This window comes from Myiozetetes cayanensis, unplaced genomic scaffold (assembly GCF_022539395.1).
Source record: "Myiozetetes cayanensis isolate MyiCay16 unplaced genomic scaffold, myiCay2020 scf5-8, whole genome shotgun sequence".
NCBI classification, from domain to species: domain Eukaryota; kingdom Metazoa; phylum Chordata; class Aves; order Passeriformes; family Tyrannidae; genus Myiozetetes; species Myiozetetes cayanensis.
Window position 1 is genome coordinate 37,148,655 of NW_026087742.1, and position 22,091 is coordinate 37,170,745.

Consider the following 22,091-nt stretch of genomic DNA (forward strand, 5'->3'; position numbering starts at 1 on the left):
TTTAGTACAGAACAAGCTGATAATGTAACAAGAGCCAGAGGACTTTTTAGATTTATTAGGGATAAGAAACTGAACTAAGATAAACTCTGGAGCCTTTTACAGCATGGTTGCTGTCAGCCAGAGGGGTGAAGGGGACCTGGGGAGGCTGCCTGCTCCTCTGGGTCACCAGAGGCAGGACCAGCACTGTCCACGTCATTCCTGACCAATGTTGATCTAATCCTCCTGGAGGTTTCTCCGTTCTCCATGGGTCATTTATTTCAGTGACTAACCCCTCAGATTGTTAAAAAGTTTTCCTTACGTCTAACCTGAATTTCCCTTTCAGTAATTTAAAGCAGTTGCTTGTTGTCTTTTCTTCTTTTCCTCTTTATGGTTATTTTCCACCTATCTGGGTGACTGCACACTTTTCTCAAGTCCCTAATTGCTCTACTGCATTGGTGACTCTTAATATGTTATCCATAAACAGCAGTATTGGATTTGCATACTAAATATTTCATGCCCCTAACATAAAGTCTCAGGTTTTCCATAACAAATGACCCTTAAATACCTCTACCAGGGGGCTTAAGCTTAACCACCATGTGCACAAACAGCAGTGCCAGTCCCAGAATGAATGTGCCACTGATTTCCACAAAGGAAAATCAAGCCACTGGAAGCTGCGTAACCATTGTCCTGATCCTTAAAAACATCCTGTCCTTTCTAAATTAGATTAAAAAATAACATGCAAAAATCAGCAGCGATTATTCAGGAAAGATGTTCCAAAGCAAACTCTCACAGGACAATTGAATTTGTGACTTTGGAACAATTAGCTGCTAAAAGATGCAGAAACAAGCTGGATCAACTGAGTGAAACCTAGCAGCCAGGAGACAATTTACTGCATCTGCTGCCCGCTGTCACAGCCACAAAAATACTTGTATATGTATAAAATGTACTCAGTCTAAAGTAGGATGCAGAGATACCAGGTATCTGCACATACAGCCCCTTCTTCACACAGTTACACAAGGCAAACGAAGACATCTTCTCACTTGAAATACACAATCTTGCCAGCAGCCAGTTTTCTGCCACGAAAAAAAAACAAATGCTTTCCAAAATTGCTAGTAAGGTTGCATTTTGCTTGTTTTGTAAAGGTTATCTGAAAATTAAAGTTTGAAACCTTCATTTCATATTGAATAATTTGGAGGAAGCAGCTTGCGTGAACGACACAACTTGGACAGCTGCGCATTGTCAGCTCTCGCTGGAGCACAAGTCTAAACTAGAGCTGAACCACTGAGTTCTCCATCTTGCTCTCTGATCTGTACCTTCTTCAGGCCCTGCAAAGCTGGTCCTCGAGGCCAGATCAAGGCAAAAAAAATCCATATGTTGCTTCTAGCAGGATCTGGGCCCCATTCCCCTGTTCTCCCATTCAGTGTGACTTGTATTACTCCTTTGACCCTGCAGATAAGCTACTGCTGAGAAGGAAAGGAGGAAATGGTACTTGGGTGGATGAATATAGGCAAGTATCAACAATTAATTCCTCTGAATGATGACAGAAAGCCAAGAAGATAGTCAGACATGAAAAATGTGTGTTAAATCTTTTTACAAAAAGAACAAACCCAGCTCCTTTTGGGTGGTGGCAATTCCAACAAGCACAAGCCGGAAAAGAAAAAAAAGACAAACAACCAAAAGAAGAACAAAAAACCGAAAGCTCAAACATGATTATTCAAGTTGGTGGGTCTTATCACTGCACACTTTCAGGGACCTTGGTTTTTTTCAGTATTAGAAGTGCATACTCTTCCCCCTTCCATCAACGCGAAATATTATTTTGCCTTCATGCCAAAGCTTTTATTTTATTAAAACTGGTTCAAACAAGCTTGTCAGAAGAAAAGGCACAAACATCATCTGGTTGCACAAGTTCTCAGGATGCTATTAATAAAAAACATGGTAAGTTTATAAGCATTAAGAAAGATAACTTTGTTGAGCTGTAGATAAGAACCACTGCTTCTGGGCATGCTTTATCTAGAACAGTGATTTAAGGTCTACCCAAGAACCCAAATATAAAAAACCGTGTATGGGAAATAGAAAGCAACACTGCAGATATATGGTCCTTTACAGTGAAAGTTCTTGCAAAGCTTCTTGTTTTTCGAGAAAGTGCTTTTGTTTTCCTGTCCAAGTAGCCTTTGCAGGTTACACTAGCTATCACTGAGTCAGCCAGGGTCCCAAGTATCTTATTTGAAATGGGATTCTTATGCTAAGTGGCTGAAGCAAGAAAGAGGTTGCTCAGCAACTAAAATGTTGTACGCACATATACCAGCCATTTTCTGCGTCACGTTCCTCCAGAAACACATTGCTGGGGAGGGAATAAGAATCTTAAAAGGTTGGCAACCAATTCCATTTACATTAAAACTAGTGCCTTTCTCCTGTTTCTTCAGGAGAAAAGAGAAGATGAAGAGCTTCAAAGCAGAAAAAACTGCACCTGAGCAGGTTACTGAGAGACGGGCCGCTGCAAGCCAGAGCCTAGAAGCAGGTTTAGCAGTCATACACTGTGATGTCAGACAGCAAAATGAGACCTCTGCAGAGCTGCTACAGGAATTCATGAAAAAACAGGCCTGTGTCAGCTCTGTCTGTGACTTCTTCCTGTCCTTACACTGCACTTGCAATGGTGTCGGGAGCTTCATCAGGAATTTTAACAGCGACAGAGTGGAAGCATTTCCCCTTTCCGTGTCTATAAATTGCAAGAAATACCTTCATCCTTGGGTGAGCTCTGCACAAGAGCTCAGAGACAAAAGCCGCAACTTGCCATCATCTCAGGGTTTGTTTTCAATTGTGGCAGTGACTGTGCACCCTCTCTCCAGAGCCAAGATGGGCACTGGGACATGGCACCTGCATCTCAAATAGCTGATGGGCTGCCATGGCAGATCAAGGGATGCCAGAGACACTTGGTTGGCAATGCGGCCATGAAGTCCAAGTGGGAGCAAGCAAGAGCCCAGTTGGCACTGGAACAAGCACAGCAGCTTTCCTTCCAAAGCCTAAAGCAAAAGAAATAACCCTTCTTCCTCTTCGCTATCACATGAATCACTATGTCCTCAGGCTTTAAAAAAATGGCTATTTTTAGCAAGCTGTAAAAGGAAGCTGTTTTATTTGAGGATAGAGGTGCTAGCTGGCAGGGCTGATCAAAGAGCTGTTTTAGGAAGTACTTCTGAATGCCTATGAATGCAGAAAACATGGGCAAGAAGCAAGTGGTTGAGCTGCTGCAGGTGCACAGGCACTTCTCACACACGTGGCACATAAAAACTGATTCATCCTGAACTAGACATCAAGGTGGTCATGCTTCTGGGAAAAGAAAATAATCATTTTGCACATCAAGACAGAATTTTGTAAGCTCTGTCTTGTGTCCCCAAACTCCCAGAGCAGTTCCGAGAAACACTCATGAAGGGGCTCAGTCTCCCCTCTGACAAAACCTGCCACGGCTATGAAGACATCAGGATAATAAACAGCACCAGATCAAATATAAAGCCTAAAGGCACCACAAATTAGCTTTTCCTGAGGAAAAACCTCTTTTTTAAACAAGAAGGAATTTTTTTGGGGGGTAAGGTAGTGAGTACATACTTTTTATTACACCTTTTCTTATATTATAATTTACAAGCAACTTTGCTACCATCCAGCATTTATAAGGATCTTTGTTATTTACATTCAGTACTCTATCTCTTTTTAATACACATGATCATCTGCAGCAATAATCTGAGTCAAGTCTGTCACTGAGACACCTGGGTGTGAGTGGAGAACTAGATATAGGATTCCCTGTCTGGGGCTGAATCTCCCCCAAGGCAAAACTGGTTTTCCCAGTTTCCCACCTTTATCTTATAGTTCTTCAAACTCAAAACACACCAGTTCAATCTCACAGATTTAATGCTGCAGAGCCCACTTTTGGTTTTCAGCCTGACAGACACAAATCCCTTGTGTTTTGGTTCATACAGTATAGGCAGCACTGTTTGCTACTGTTGCTGGTTAAAACCCTACCTACAAACTGGTTTCTCCTGCTCCCACTGTTGCTCACTGAACACATTTTCACTTTCAGTCCTAAGATCCTGGAGCAGTCTACCTTCACTGGTTCTGGTCATAGTGAGATGATCCAGGTTTCAGTAAATTGTAACACAATTTTACAGTCACACTGGCCCATCTGCTCATTCCATCCTCACTGAAGACAGAAGAGAGCATGAAAAAAAATAAGTCTGAACACTGATTTTGTCTGAGCTTCTTCTTTTATTCAAATCCTTCCTTGGGATGCAGAAGGGATTTTGTTTATCCATCCAACTTGCATCTTAATTTATCCACCTAACTTTGGCAGAGGAAGAAGAGCTGAGAAATGTTTAGGCAGAAGAAATGCTTTTGAAGAAACTTAGGATGCATCCAATTCATTTTAGATGGAAACTTTAATGCTTTTCATAAATTTGCAGAGGATTAGTATAAAAGGTAAAGCTACACATAATCTTGCTGACTAAAAAGAAAACTAAGTAGCCACAATTTACCTGTCTTCACATGTCAGTACTCCTGTGAGGCTCTGATTGACAAGAACAAAAAACTGTATTCATCAAATCTGTGAAATTTTGACATTTATTGACAAACATTTATTGATGCATTATTTTTTTAAAAGAAACAATCTGCTTATGGCAGATAATGTAATAAAATTTGGAACTTTATAGCTTCAGAATATATCTGGAGTTCATCTCAAACGAAGTTTGCATTGCAACCTCAAAAATTTGGATACACATTTGAAGGGTAAACTTCAATGTGCTGTTATTCAAAACCATTTCTGTTGAGAAAGAAAGAAAAGCCAAACCCCCAGAATTTGAAGAGGAATAATCTGAATGATGCACAACACTTTATTTGATGACAATGCAGAACTCCTCTTTATGACTGATCCGTTCCTATAATTAAACCCTGGACAGACCTCCAGAAGCAATAAGAGAGATGTTCAGAACAAACAATGTCAAAATGTTAAGAGTTCACAAAGTAAAAGTCCTGGCCTACAGTCATTTGTTAGGGGTATTTCAAGTGATTTTGCAACAGTTTCTTCCTCCTAACAGCCTGTACAACTCCAAAAATGCAAACTAAGTCATAAGGATGAAAATTAGCAGAGGAAGTCAAACAGCAGGAAATCTTTTTTATGGAACAGCATTTCAAAATACTTAAAACAGTCACTTTTAACATTAAGAATTTGGCATCTTTGTGCCTCACAGCTGATGAAGTGGTGCAAAGAGCTGGGAAGAGAGCCAGTGTAGTACAATTGATGGGGAGCTTTTTCTTTGGTAACAGGTTACAGCCCTTTTGGATTTCACACAATAAAAGGAAGCCTATCCCAAGTTCCCATCCCTCCACCAGCTAATAAGAACACAATTCACACTAATTAGAAACCAAAGGGCAGCAATTTCTACCCAACCCAAGATGGATGGCCAGACAGTAGAAGTCCCACGGCAGTTCCTCATTCTTTGAAAGAGACACTTGGAGCAGTACACTTGGACCTACAGAAGAAAAACTCAGAACTGAACATGAAGTTACTGGCAGAAAAACCTATCACCTTTTTCATTAAAAAACTCTGCATCTGCATCCTTATTATTCCCACTGCTGTATTGCTCTCCTTGTCCTGGAGATACTTTCTGTGAACCGAAACCAACATTCAGCTGGGAGCAGACAGGCAAAGGACTGCAAGTCAAATGTCAGAGTAACAAATGTTCTGAAAAATACTTCTTTATTTAAGAAACCTGAACTGCATTTTGCATTTTTGTCAGAATAGACCTAAATATATCAAGTAAAATTCACACCTGTATCTCAATATTGACTGAAGCAATCAAAGTACACAGTACATACAACTGGGAAAGTAAGGCTGAGGTTCCTGACCAGAAAAATTAAAAGACCTCAAGAAATTTGCTCAACTAATGGTGCCAAGTCAGACCTGAACATTGATTATTAACACATAAAAAGGATTAGAGACAAACAGCTACTTCTTCTACTTTCTTGTTGCTTGAGAATCACTTCGATTTAATTTAAGCCAAACCTCAAAATCTGAGTTCTTATTCATGCCCCAATCCTTATCAGATACTGAGGCTGAAACTCAACTGACCAAAACCAGACACCCAAATCAGAGTTAGCCAGCTGGATTCTGGTTACAACTAAAAAATAAAGGTGGTGTCTAACTGTGAGATCAACTGTGCCATGGAAAGGTCTGAATTTCCTCCATAGACTAACGGGAATCCATGGCTAAGCAGTAGTAGTGATCTGAGGCTAGGCAAGACATGTACCACCAGCAGATAACAAATGGTCTTCTGGTCTACTTCAGCATTCAAAAACAAAAATTAAAAAAAAAAAAAAAAAGAACAGGGAAGAAGAAATTAAAAAGCGAAAAACAATCCTTCCGTTATCTGTCCCTGGAGAACTTCACCTCCTTCCCTCCCCACACACCAAACAGTAACACTGGAGCTTGTGTGCTCCCCAACAAATGCCCTCAGGACAGAAGATCTTGTGAGTGAGTGAGTGAGTGAGTGTCTAGATGACTCAATATACAAGCACAGCAGAAGAGCATTTTCTATTTTTCAACAGCATCAGATATTAAGAGTAAAAGTTACAGTGGAAAACTTCAGTGGTTTTAGTTGGGACTTGTTTTATCTGTACCTTGGCTCCCTTCCACCTTCAGGTTTAGTCCAAATCTGACATACACTAGACAGACCAATATTATCTAGTTTGGAGAACATAGCCTTTAGCCATTAAATTGGCAAAACTGCACTGAGTTAATCTGCCTCCTCATCAGCCAGGACAAGAGTGCTGTGTGTTAATGAAGAGTCTCTGAAGCAGCATGGCATATCCTTTAATCCACTGCCTCCCATGCAGAGGGCTGCCTTGTCCTGCCTGAGCACAGCCCATCTAACCAAGCCCAGTTTCGCTCTGCCAGCGGGGTCCCATGTGCACAGGAGGCTGGAGGCTCGCTGTGGGTAAGGGCAGCAATGGTGTGGTCATGAGTGTGGTCTCCATCCTCCTACAGAGAGACCGTATTGACTTCCCCATTCGATCCACGCAGCAGACCAACAGGTACAACAAAAGTTTGCTAAAAAGTGCAGATAGAGCAGCAGCTGCTTTGACAGGCCTGAATTAATGCCTAAGTTAACTATTGAGAGCACAGCCTCTTCACAGTACAGTAACTGAATGGTTAAATACTTCAATTCATAAACGCATACACATTTGATTTATTGGGCATACTGCCAACTGGAGAGGCCTAACTGGTAGAGATTAAAAAACAAAAAGAGAGAAAGACCCCTAGGGTTATGCAAATCCATCATGTATCCCTGGCAGAACTGTCTCCCAAGAATGCTCTACCGAATTTTTAATAGAAGTATTGTCTGAAAATACATGCCTTGTAAGCAAGCAAAATAGAATGGTATTCATCCATACTGAAAATGTCTAATGCCATCCTCCTACTGTTAAGAAAGTGGCCTAGAGTATAGTGTTGGTTGATTTTTTTAAAAATGTATTTCAAAGATGCTAAATGTTTGAAATACCAGATTAATGTAAGAGCAGTACACAGCAAAATAGTCCAACAAGTTTTTATAGAAAGACTTAAATGGACTCCATTGCAATTCATGCTAGAAAAACCTCCAGTGCTACAGCATTTAAGCAGAGATCATCATCACCAAGGGTTTATAGGAAAGAAGATGCATTTAACTGCAGGTTACTATAAAAGCAGACTGGGAAAATTTTTAACCAGGGACTGGCATCGAGGCTTCATTCTCTCACCTTTCCTCTTTGGTCTTTCCATTGCATTCATTATGACAAAAAGCACAGAGAGAGATTTTTCAGGTGCAGTGTGCCTTAAAACAGTGAGATTTGGATTTTTACCAAATAAGACTCTTACAGTTATGTCTCCACAGCAGCTACTAGTACAACTGCTGCTCTTCTATAAATACTTAAAGCTATCTTTAAAAAAATCCTTGGCTTCAGTGGTTTTGAAGAAGTCCTTGGTTAACAGTTCTTAAGTCAGGTGAGCACATGAAGCGCAGCTGCACAACCAGCTTGAGAAACCATAAAAATATTAAGTCAGCCACTGACAAATTTTCAGTTGAAATGGTGAAGCTTGACAGTTCAGAGTGAACAGTACTAAAAAGAGAGCTGCTCACAGCAAGTATGGAGTCCTACCTTTGCACTTTAACGCAAAAAATAGTAACAATATTCTCCTCTGATTAGCATCCCAGTCCCACCACAGCTGTAGGGGAGGAAGCTGGGCTCTAGCTGCTTCTAGCTCTGCACCAGCTCTTGAAAATTGTTTCTTTCCCAGCTTCAACTACCTGCATGATAGGCTGTCAGAAGCAACAAGGCTGCACCAGTGTCCTGGCCACACAAGGTATTTTGCTGGCTGATGTGTTAGTCAAGCAATGTTTGTGAGTACTGTCAAATGCTACATAGAGTCACAGAGTATTCAGAGTTGGAAGGGTCCCACAAGGATCATTAAGTCCAACTCTTAAGTGAATGGCCTCTACTTCTTTATTACTACCAAAAACCGAAAAATATTCATTAGTAAAGTGTGGAAATCTACCACAGAGTTTAACTCGAGAAGGCAAAGTTTGAGTTTTCCAATGTGAAAAGCTGTTTGATTTGTAGCTATGAGATCTCAGATCATACAGCCCTGTTTTCCAGGCACTTCCACTACTTTTCACGAAGCAGTGTCATTGTATGGTTACAGATCTCTCTTCTTGCAGCTGTTCTCTTAAAACTCAGGAGGAGATGCACTCTGCCTGCTTCCCTGATCAGCCATTGAAGCAGGACATTTAGATGGAAAGTCTGAATTTTATCAAGAGCAGCAAGCCTGCTGCAGAGACACATTTCATTATGTGAAGCCTATCACAGGTGCTTCTTCATTGCATCTCAAAGAACGGGGACAGAAGGGACAGAATAGGGACAGAAGCCCCACACTCCAGAAATAAACTTAGCATGAGTCCCAGCCGACACTCCCTTTTAATAAGTATCCTTGTAATGTTTTCAGCTCGATAAAAACTTTTAGGACAGTATCTATTTGCTGGTACAGCTGGTACAGAAACATCCTCCCAAGCACCTTTCACTTACCAACCACCATGCACAACCAAATTCTACTCTGAGACATAAGAAAGTCAAGCAAATGGCACTAGCATGGGTTTTCAAACTGTTTTTCCCACACATTTTATATACAAAATGATCATAGCAGCTATTTTAAATCTGTGTGCAGGAAATATCTTAAGTGTCATGGAAGTGACTTGCCAAAATTCAGAAAACCAAATCCTGTCATACAGATTAAGGAGGGAAATATGCTCCCCTCAGTACTGAAGCTCCCCAGCTAGTTTTCTGCCATCTCTTTCACACAGGATTGTGAAAGGCAGTAGCTTCAGTCTTGGAAAGCAACTCTGAACTGCTGAGCTTGCTGTCATAAGCGTGTCAAGAAATTTTAATTGATTGCCTCCTGGCTGTCACAGTCCATGCATAGTGTGCTTTTACCACCTCCAGTAAAAGGATTAGGAACCAACCAGCAGGTGACAAGACTCAAGCAGAGGTACTTAACCTTTTCCACAATGTGCAACTAAGCTGTGAAAATCCTTGCTGTAAGATGCTGCAGACACCTGAAGTCAGCGTGTTTAAAAGTGTTCAAGTTCATGGAGGAGAATTACAAGAATGTTTATTAAATACGGAGAAATCACCTCTAGCTCAGGAAGTTTACAAGTTGCAGATACTTGGGAGACTGGGAGACAGTGCTGTGGGAACGTCATGACAAACTGCTCCATTTTGTGTCCTCTTCCTTCAGTATCTTCCCTTGGGCACTGTCAGAGACAGGACACTGAGTTTCAACCTGACCTGCTGTATCTGCCCTAATGCTGTCACATATCTGCATTAGATTGGTTCGACAATACTACTTACTCTATAAATCCTATTTTAAAACAGAACCTATTTTCTAACAGAGATAGGAATTGGCATCCCCCAAACAAGGATACGTTTTAGCTAAACTGGATCATTATAGAAATAAGCATTGTTCTAATCCAGTCTAGAAGATGCAGCACATGTTACGGAGCTCCTTAGTGACTGTGTGAGCAAATTCCTACACTGTCTGTTCAACACAGGTGGTATCATACGATTTACTTCAGAATCTTTATTACATTACACTTCAATTCTTTACTAGCACTGGTTTTAGGAAGCAAGTGTTATTCTTCCCCTTTTCTGAATGCACCTTATCAGAAGTTCCATCAATTTAGATCTGAAAAAGGTGAAGAAAAAAAATCCATGAAAAAAAACCATGAAGACAATATACTTACAAACCCTTTCTACTCGACTGAGTAGGTGATGTTTGTTTAGATGGATGGTATCTAACTGGAAGAAAATAAGCCCATATTGGCTACACTACCCCACCATGAAGAACTTTAGCTAAGCTGTTCATGTCAACATTCAAGACAACATCAAAATATTAAAACGCGAGGCTGATATATAAGGTTTCTAATTTATAGCAAACAAAATTTGGGGTCAATGCTCCTTAAATTTTAAGTTAATCCACTGAAAAACTTTTAAAAGAAAATGAGAAGCACCCTTGGCACAAGTTTCTTGGACAAATGCTCGTATACAACTGATGACCACTGACCATCTTTGCTACAGTTCAAATAATGTAAGGAATGCTGATGCTGTTCTCTTAGCTCTGCCTGGAAAGGGATAGTCCTCCCGGACATCCAAAAGGAGCAATGTCCTCCTGCTTTAAGAGAAGCACCTTTTTTTGCCATCTTCCCTGGTTGATGACTCAAACAGAAAGAATGTGCCAGACGAAAAATAAAATCTCCCTGACTAACACGCTTTACCTCTAGCCTAAAGGTACAATTTCCAAGAGCTAGCGCCTTGCTGTCTAAGCCAGGAGTTTAAACCTCTTTTGATTAGTTGACTCGTAAGCATTTTTCAGAAGGAGATGGCATCCACACCATGCCTCTGAGTTTACTGAAGTAAGTCTTCTTACACAGTGTCCTTGAAAAAATTCCAGAAAAATTGTATAGGTGCTAGGGCCACAGATGGAAAACCGCGGGTGAGCCATTTTGATTCTTCACCTGATAGGAAATCCTAAACCGGTCACCAATTACAGAAAATTACTTCTGCAAGGAGCCTTGTTTGCAAAGGCTGGAGACTATTGTACAGTGAGCAGGGAGCTGACACACTAACTGTTTTATATTTGATTAGTCTGGGAGAGGTCTGGGTGAGAGACAGATTGAGGAACAGCTTCATCTCGGTAGCACATTCACAAGCCACTGACTTGCTGGAATCACAATAAGACTACTTGTAGTCTGGCAGTTTCTTCCTCTTTCTTCTTCTTTTTCTTTTTTTTTTTTTTTAAAGAACATTTTGCATCCTAAGCGACATCTTACCAAAGTGAGTCACTAGTGAGATGCAATCTCCAAAACATGCTGACTTAATGTAGCTGAGCTGGCGGCAGTGAAGACCTAAGGTACAAATTTTCAAAAATGAAGACTCATAACTGTTAGAGAAGATTTATTACATGTAAATACAGAAACTTGTCCAGAGACAGATCAGCTATTCCTGCTCTCTCCAGCCACCCAGGCCAGCAAATTGATGGAATTGCAGATTTACCTCCAACCTCAGAGCCGACAGGTGCTACCATCTCCTCAGATTATTGCCTACACTTTTACTAAGAGGGCTTTTGCTATATTTTGGTGAATTAACAACTCTACAAAAAAAACACCAGCAAGTACTACAGAAATAATAAATCCACTTATTTTATACCCTGTCTGAATAAAGACTTCTGTAGCTATGGAAGAGGAATAACCTGCACTGCCTAATGAAGTCCTCCACTGCACTCCAGTTTATTTGCTCTTCCTTCTCATGAAGTCACCAAACTCAAACTGAGCCCTTTTCATCAGAGCAAGTTCACAGCCTGTACTTGCAACCAGCTTAGCTCCGTACAGACGAAGGTTAGTCCATGCAATGATTATTCCAACTTTGCTGTGAAATAAGAACCAACACCATAGACCTACCTTCTCAAACAATACAAATTAATCATGTTGGAGGGCTGAATGCTGCCTCTGTGTATTCATGAGGTGCAGCTTAACCCAAAGGAGTGTCCCATACAAAACAGCAACAGCACTGGATAGTCAAACTGCTTTTGCTTGTACGACAAGTTTCTGTTGGATAAATAGGTCAAGTAACTACACCTTTATCTAATACCTTTTGCATAAGTGGCCTAAAGAGCAGGGGCATGGAGGGAGACCTTCCTTTCACCTCCATTCCCCTTTTGCTTTACTAAGCCATGTATGAAAGACCGTTCCACCATACCCTCCGTGGGTGCAGCCTGCTCTCATTCCACTTATCCTCTGCTCAGGTGGAACAACCACCAAGCTCCATCTCCCCTGAAGAACTACAATGCTGGCTGCAGGCTCCTTCAACCTTTAATTACGTTAAGTTGACCTTTTCAACCAACACACCTTTCCTCCTAACTACCTGTGAAGCGCCAGCACAGAAGCGAGACAAGTTTTAAATTGCTGGAATAAAAGTCACTTATTTCAAAGCAGATTCTACTCGAATGATCCCTGATGTTACTGCCTCATCCAGTAACACAAAACTTGAGGTATTAATGTAATTGAACATTTTGTTTGGGTTTTCTGGAGGAAACAGAAGATGAAAATACTTTCTGAAGCATTAATATGGCATAAACTAGTTGGGAGTTTTCTGGTTCAACCCTACTACTGCATTTGTTTAAATGTGGAGACTGCAAAATGTAAAAATATTAGATATGGTGGAGAAACAAAATGAAAAAAGAAAACCAAAACATAAGGAAGAACACAAAGGGCCATGTCTGATTCTAGTGCAGATGCATTAGAGCCTATCTTCTGAATTTCAGAGGGAAAAGCTAACCAGTCAAAATGAACTGTTGACTCATGAAAATCATGCACCTCTAGTGTACCTCAAGTGTTTTAATATATCTCCTACCACTAGGGACTGGGAGTTTCCACCACAGGATACTAACAGAGTCCTGATTTAGAGTCTCCTAGCAGTAGCAATCTGGAGTGAAATCGGCTGCAAATGAATGAAAGAGGACTTAACATGGGTGCTCAAACAGCTGCCTCTGCATCCAGTGGGTGTTTCAATCAGCTTTTGGAGGGAAAAGAACCACCTCATAACAGGGAGAGATGTGGTGCTTTAAGATTTTATTTATAGTGTGTTGTTGTCGCCTTATTACCAGACCACAACAGCGACAAATTGTGAGCTTCAGCATGTTCCCACCTCATATACACAAACTGTGTGTAATGCATGTGCGCAGCCACTCTGAAGTCCAATTTACAGAGTTAGAAGTCTGGCTGCTTCCCCGTAAACAGTTGCCTTAATTTTCTAACCCTAAGCCAGTTATCGCAGTAAGTGCTCACTGGAATAATCAAATGTTGATGCTGATTTCCAGGAAGGGTCAAGGTTTTGCTCTGCCTGCTGAACAGCCAGTGAGTATTTGCATGCAGGCTGGTTGACTTCAAGACACAAAACATATTGTAGTAAAGCAACATTTCAAGTGTTCTTCCATGCTGGATGACATCCAACTGGTGTCAGGTAGAATATTTAGACAGCGTGTAGGCGCTCCATTTCATTAGAGGTCTAATCAAATTTCTAAATGCTAGAACAAATTACTATTTCCACACCTCTAATCAGCAATGAGAGTGCTTTAGAGAGAGGAATGTCAATCAACTCAGAGGGAATATTTTTTATTTTTTTAGTTAATAGGCATAATTACTTTAAAACAGATTTAGAACCATATGTCCAAAACCCCTCCAGATACATTTAGACAATAATGTAACTATATTCCCTTCACCACATGCTAAAGCAGGAGATATTCAACATATTTACAAGCATGTGCTATTAAATTAGGTTCAACACTGTTAAGATACAGCCTTATCAAATAATTTTTAACTGTGCAATCCATAGAGGAGAGAATATATGCTGGCTGTCAATTGTTTTGTTAGCATCAGCCAGAGCAAATCCAGTGTGATAATAAACTGCCCAGAGACAGATAAAAGATGAATTGGAGTAACCAGTTCTGTATTGCTCTAAGAATGGGTTACACCAAGACAGCTAGTACTTCTTCGCTGTCATCAACATATCTCTGTTTTACTGAGATTATGTGGATTTGCTCAGAAGCACAAATACTTAATTTGAAAATGTTAAGTGAGGAGTCATTCTTGCAACCATTCCTCCCTTCTAAGGAACAATTTAATTGATCCTTTATAGTGTCAAATGAATCTAAAAGAATTTACAATTCTCTCTAGTTTCATGTCAAAACTAAGTTTTGAATTTAATATGCTCTAAAACAGATACACAATTACACATTTTGATTCCAAAGTGCAGCAATTGAGACATATTGACTGTATTTATGATTTTATTGCTCATTCTGAATAGATGAAAACCTGATTTTCAAGTCACCTTTTACTTTGCTTCCAAATTTATTTTGCAATTGAAGAGATAACAGAGACCTATGGCTCCAAAGAATTCTCAAGAATGCGATTTGTCCTGGCTTCCATACATGTTAACCTAACATTTGTAGATGCTGGAAGACTTAAACCACAATCCAAAGGGTGATCCACACACCGACCACACAATATTCTTGTGTGATGCAGACTTATTACTTCTGTTCCAGTCTACTCAGAACACATGAGGTTAGGAACACTTCATAGTCCACTCCATTATTATTTTTTCCCACCTGATCCCCTGAGGAAAGGGACTCTTATAGCCTCACACTATTACCAAGTTCACTAGCTTGGAATCCATTAGAAATCCATTGTTGGTCTAACAAAACAAGATGCTTACCTTAAGAGAAATATGAGAGTCATTAACAACAACAACAAAAAAAGGTGTTTAATCAGGAGGTTGTATCTGTTTGTTTATCTTACCCTAACTTGGGTAACCAGGGACATTCAGGAAAGATTCATGATATCTTGCTAGATTAAGAGCACTGACTTCTATCTCTTACACTGAGCACCATCACTTACACCCTGATCAGCCCTAACTTAAGTTCTTGACTGTCACATGGATTATGCCCTGGAAGAAAAAAACGCCCATGCTTCAAAACACCTTACTCGCAATTTAAATAAGATGTGAGAATGAAGATATTTCAATAAATCAATAGTTGATATGGTCTGTAACAAGAACAAAATCGTTTCTCAGCTTCATAAACATGTAATATTAATTAATTTAATTAATTAAATACCATCTACACCAGTATTTTGCCCCAACAGGTAGTTATCTAATGTCTGATATGCAAGAAGCATCCTGTAATAAAAGTCTGCAACTAGTGGTTAAGAGAGACATTTTAAATTAATACACCTTGATCATGGCCTCCCCTATTATCAGAAACACTAGTTTGCCCAGGATGGCATACCAAGAACCCCATAAAATGCCTTGAACTATTGTGAATGCATTTCATGGACTGACTGATAGGCAAACAGTCAGAAAAAAAATTGTTTGTGAAGAGTATCCCTAGCTCCCTGTAATGGCATTTCACAAGATATTTGACTTGTCTGCACGATGTTCCCTATAGCTTCTACTTAAAGCACAAAGACTACCAGGCTGGGCTGCAGAGACAACAATGGGAAGGGCCTCTGCATACAAACAGGAACACCTGCAAAGAACAGAGAAATTAAACAGCATAAATTATTTCCATGCAGGTTTTTCCAAAGCCAATGATGTGCAATTTCTCATTAACTGAGGTCTCCCTCCTGACAATACAAATTTCTTTTCTACTAAAAATGCCCCATTTCCCCCTAGTTTATCCTGACCCACTTAGACAAAAGCCAGTGTTCAGCCTGGCCATGCAAACCATGCTTGAGATCCCTCCTCATTCTCCAGCCCTGCAAATGGAAATCTGATAATAAAATCTCCAGACCAACTCACCTAGCTATGGACAGCTAGGGGAGAAATATACCACTATCTTCTCTCACTCAAATCTCCCTAGCCAGGAAAAAGAGGTTCAAATAAAGAACTAAATGAGTATTAGCAGCTCCCTTGCCAATGTGGGAGAGAGAAAAAACTAAGGATGCTTAATGAACCATATTATGTTTTTCAGATTTCAAAACACTGCCATTTAAAGAGATGTGAGATTTGAAGCCCTAATTAAGTAATATGCATAAATTTAAAGCAAACGTTCACAGAGTCCACATCTCCAAACCACAGCCAATTTGGCTAATGCAACACTCCACTCCTACCAGCAGAAGTAAATTTTAGCAGAGGACAACCTCCATTCTTGATTAACCCACTCCCCAACACTAAACCTCGAAGTTTCTTTTGAAGAAAATCCTCCTCCCCACTTTCTTTACTTTCTCACCTCCATTCCTTCCCTGTAATTCCGAGAAGACTTTGTTTGTGCTTCTGTTTGTTTGGGGTTTTTTAAAATAAAAGTGACTATTCTAAATGAGTGTGGTTCCTACAAGGCCACCTCTTACAGCTTTTCATTGCAAAACAGCGTCCTTCACCAGAGGTTCATTTGACTCATGACACTCTCATTACAGGTCTAATGAAAATTTAATACTTCTGCTATCTCATTTTCAGCCTGTAAGACTAGGAAGACACAAGGAAATTTCTTTACACTAGTTTTTAAGGCAAAAATCAAAGAATCCAGGAACCCTCAGGACCATGTGTGCAAAGAGCAAATACTACGCTTCGATTCCACGACACAAAGACAATAATCACACAGGAGGTGGGAGAACAATTATTTAAAGAGGTCAGATTCTGAAAAGATACAAACTACTGAAACACTTGAGAGGATGAAGAAAGAGATAAACAGGTCAACTCTGGATTTTCACTGCATTTATTTCACAGGAAATAGTCCTGTTCTTGGTTGTTTGTTTTTTTCAACAAAATCTTTCAAGAAAAAGTAAGAATGAATTATGAGTGAGGGGCCTGTTGCTGCCAATTTTATCTGCCCTAAAAAGTTGGGTTTGTTGCTCTTGGTTTATATCTTTACATTTTTGGATCCTAAAAGACCCATCTTCTCTCCACAGCTGTGCAGGCAGGAGTAGTTGAAGGAGTGACCCAAGCTGGTTTCACCATGTTTCACCAGTGCTCCAGGGGACTGGAAGACACAAACAATGAAGGCAGACACCATGTTTTACACAAGAGAATGTTGCTAAAATTAGAACCAATGCAAACAGAGTTGGGTTTTCATGACAGACTTTCATGACTGTTTTGAGAACTCCTTTAGGAAAAGGCACACTTGGAGATTCAAAGCTATCTAGGCAACCCCTCACAACTGTACTGTGAGGAAACTATTATTAAGAGGCATCAAACTACAGAAGACATCATTTGATTCTACAAATTAGGATTCTCTGTGACAGCCAAGGCTTATTGGTCTGATTTCCAAAGCCAACTAGACTATGCAACTCAACAACAAAAAAGACGCTGCATTGTGGAAAACTCAGGGTGTTTTCCAAGCAACTTTGATTTGCCTATGCTCAGAATAGATTGAACCAGACTGACTTCCCTCAAAATAGTTGGAACGTCCTTGAAAGGCCTCTTGATTTCTACAGCACAGGTAACAGCATCTCCATGCACCTTCATGACTCATGGTGACACATATATTAGCTTACACAGGCTTATGAGACCTGACATTAAACTATTTTTGGTTCACTTTTGGGCTACTTTCTTACTCACCCACATAGAACAATAAAGTGAATGAAAGTGTGTCTTTTTTTTTTTTTTTTTGGATATGACCTCAACTCCCTGAGCCTAGGCTAGTGCTATTGTAAGCACTGCATCATTTAATGACGTTCACACATTTTTCTATCTTAAAAGTAGGTGCTTTTTTTGGCTGCAACAGACCCAGAACAAACTCTTCCAGAACCTCACCTCTGGACACTTCAATTTTCTAGCCTAAATTTATTAATAACCACTTTACTTCCATCTACTCCTGAGTTAGTTTCTCCTCATTGGCTCTCACCATCAGATGTATTTATAGACACAGACCATATCTCCTCTCAGTTTTTGTTTTTGCTGGATTAGAAAAGCAAACTTTCAGTCTTCTTCTGCAAAACCAGTACTCCGTTTCTCCCAGCACCCAGCCAGCTGACCTTTGTGCCTGTTTAATTAAGGTCCATCCTTCCCAGCTTCCCTGCTCCCCAACACCACAGCCCTGCAGGGTGACAGTAAGCTGCTGGTCCTCCTGCACCAACATCCTTCTCCTTGCTCCTTCCAAGTTACGAATACCAGACACCTAAATCTGTAATTCTCACATTTCACACTACTGGATTTCACACATCTTTAACTATGCCAGTGCTCAAGGTATCCCAGCTTTCCATGAAATATCCCTCTCTCCCTGGACCAACAACATTTACCACTTCTGCTGTGTGTATGTCTTTTAGGAATAAGTCACACTCTCGTCATGATACCAAGCAGGGTTAAACCAGATTAGTTTCAAGTGATCCTTTGAAAACCCACTGGCATTCTCCTCTCAGCAGTGGCTCAACAGTGACTTCTCCTTTCAGCACAGCCCATCATCATTCCCATCAGTTCCCAATCACTGTAATTAACAGGAACAGAAAAACACACAAAATGTGTCAGATCAAAGGTTCCTATTGCCCAGTAACCTGTCCCTATGAGGGGGCAATAGCAGACGCATAAGAGCCAGGAAAGCACAGAGAAACTATACTGAGGGGTGCTGCTATTTCATATTTACAGGTCTCGTTTAAGTTTTCTGTTATTAATTTGCCCAAATATTTTCCAAACCCAGTTAAACCTTTTGGTGTATAGAACATTTGGTGTTAGTGAATCCTAGAGTTTAATTTGCGCTGGCTTGCAGTGACGAGTTCAACCTTTGATGTTACTTCAGATATTTAATGAAAGAAGTCTACTTTTAGTCCATGCAAAGCTTTCAGAAGAGGACACTCTAGCATCTGTCTTACTAACAAAAGACCACTACATTAGTCTAGCGTAACCTACTTTTGGTGGTATCGTCTCATACATATTTTTTTCATATTTGCTTTAGTAGCTTTGTACAGTATTGAGACTTGTACTAAAGAAGGAGACTGGCATGGGAGGATGAGAAGAACAGAAAATTTTGTCCATCATAGTGATGGGTATTCCCCCTCTCACTCAGGATCACTCTGATTGGGTAGGTCTACAAAAGCCAGCAACAGATCCTAGATTTCTTATATCTTTATGAGGACTCCAGCACAGAGACTGGCTTAAGCCAGGTTCATTTGCACCTTGCCAACAATGCAGTTTGCTTTTGTGAAACTGTATGCCCCTATCACCCGTTTTGCCATTGCCCTTCTAGCTCCTTCACTGAAATCTAACATAAACCAAATATTTAATCCTGGAACCATGTTTATACTTATTTTCTTTTCTGTCCTACTGACCTGTATGTACATGAAAAAGAACCTTTTACTTCACATGCTTTGCAATTTGCAACTAAGCTTGAACAGTTGGCAAACCCTCCCTGTTCCTACACTTCCTGACATATCAGGATTTTTCCATCCCCCAAGACTTTTTGTTTATTCCTAAAAGCCTTTCTGAAGCAGTTAATTGTCCAAAGAAATACTGAGCCCTTCCTATATGTTTTCTTCTCGCTTGGGCTATTGACTTAATTTAGGCAGGAGAACCTTGGGTTCCCATAAGGCTCCAGATCCCCTCCAGGGTTACACCCAGGAGCTCTCCCCTGCCCAGGGTCTCTCTTACATACTGCATTTTCAAATGGAAGAGCTGGAGCTGTGCTGGTTACTGCAATGGCAGCAACTCGCAGCCACCTCTAGGAAATTCACGGGAACAGAACTCACATGCCATTTTAAGCACTTCCCTCCTCCCCCCCAATCAAATAATGATGTAGCTCTTGTATCTATGACTGTTTAAGCCCTTTTGATTAGCAGCAATTGTTCTGCAAGTAGATCTGGTTATCTAAAATGTCCTGTAACAATAAACCCAACTGGAAATTGTATCTTTTTAATATGAAAAACCTTCTTCATAGGCAAACTTAACCCTTGAATCCTTAGCAGTATTCTTAGTGCTACCCTGATAGAACTTTCCAGAATAAAATGTAACTTTGATTAGTTTGAAATTGGCTGAAACCTAAAGTGCTGCATTTAGCTTTTCCTGTTTCCCTGATGAAAGGGAAACTTACCTTCACACATGAGAATGCAAAAACTTGGAGATTATTTCAAATTTCATTACATGCCACTGAGTAGAAAGCTTACCTTGCTCCTTATAATTTTGACAACAGCACTACCTAAACTGTGAGTGTTCAAGTGGCTTTAAATAAAGACTTAAGACTGAGGAGGGCAGAAGAGATTCAACACATTTCAAGGCCTATCATTTTTTTCCGGTATGCTATCACATGAGCATTAAAAAAAACCCCAACACCATCAAAAGAACAGATGAGGCAGCACTCATCTGAAGATTATTACTCTGAGACTCAGGTCAAATTTGCATCTCGCTTCCATCAAGCCTTTTCTTTTTTTTTTTTTTTTCCCCCTCATGTTTTCTACTTGCATGCTTGCCAATGAAGTGCAAAAGGTTAACATTTACAGTGATTTTTATTATACCAACTTTTAAATAATTACAGATGTAGTCAGAAGCTTTGTACTTCTATGTTTATTGTTCAGCCTACAACACAGATCCAACAATGTCCCAATACAACCACTGAAAGCACAGAACAACTATGTTTCAAGAGGTTTTTACAGGCTGTCACTCAGTTTCTTTATTCTTTCCTCAGTTTTGCAGTAAGAGTGGGTGAAATGACCATAGACAAAGCAAGACAGCGCTAAGCTGCCTCCTCAACAGACCCAGCTGGGTACCTATATTTCACCATCATCCCTAAATTACTTTAAAATAAAATAATTAAAAAAAAAAAATCCATACAAGTTTCCTGTTACCAGAAAAGGGCCATCTAGCCCTGTCCCCCCCTCCCACCTCCCACTGATATTAAAGAGGTATACAAAAAAAGTCCTACCCAGCAGGATGGGACTACAGCTTCAAAAAAAATCCAATAATTTAAATTTAATTTTAGATCTACAAGTGCTGCCAAGCACCACTTTATTTGTCAACAAAACATTTTGATTATTTGGCAGAACAAAGCAAGCACCCTCCCTGCTTTCTCCACAGACATATTTGGCACCGGTTAATTTGTATGTCTTTAGACATATGTCAAGTCTGAAGCTGTTTCAGGCTTTAACCCCGCAGAACTTCTCTCTTTTAAGTACTTGTTTTTCTTAAAGCTGTAACAGCAGCAAGCTAAAGCCAAGAAGGGATTCGATCCTGCAACGAAATGGTTAAAAATCAGACTCTGCTGATGTGTGCTTCTCTGATCCATTACATTTCTTGCAAGCTGAGCTAAGAGCTGAGCACCAAGTATCAACTGTAATATGATCCAAGAGTTTATGGAAAAAATAACTGCACATACCAAGCATGCACATTTAATAAGATTTTGTTTCCATTAAAATATTCAAGAAACATGATTTTTAAGATCTGCTTCTCTCTTCCACCGATTTTTAACGTTTCTCCTCCCCCTCCCCTAAATACACACCTCCTTTCCAAAAACCAAACCCTTAAAAAAAAAAAAAAAAAAAAAAAAAAAGGAAGAAAGAAAAAAAGCAGTCCTACTGCAGGGAAGAGAGGCTTGAAAAACAACTTTGATTGGCACTTGGCCTGACCCACAGAGGAAGAAAAACACTTTTTGGACAAAGAGCGCAAATATTTGAGCTCATTGACTTACAGGCTTTCTTAGCAATTGCAAGAACCAACCTGGAGCAAAATGTGTTGGGAGAGATTGAATTAAAATAAAACCAAAACCGGCATCGCGTTCATCTTGAGCGCTCGGGGACTCGGCGCGTTTGAACAGCTCAGCAATTTTAATTCATTTGCACTGGACAAACAAAAAGCACCTCCACTAATGCTCTCCGTGAGGCAGATGTCGGGAGCAGGGGGTGCAGCCATCCCACCCCTCCGGGGGCACGGGGGGTCCGCAGGGAAGCGGCTGGGCACTGCAGGGATGGATGGGGCTTAGTGGACTGGGGGGCGGGGGGTTCTTCGGTGCCTTTATATTTTTAAAGCTCTAAGCTCGGAGCCCCCCGCACTTGACGGAGGTCGCGGCGGCGAAT

At 40.3% G+C, this 22,091-nt stretch overlaps 1 protein-coding gene across 1 annotated transcript in view; it reads right to left on the minus strand.

Moving 5' to 3' along the window:
- The window catches only part of SESN3 (sestrin 3), a 45,631-nt gene that overhangs the window by 22,842 nt on the left and 698 nt on the right, over nt 1–22,091 (minus strand). The window lies entirely within an intron of this gene.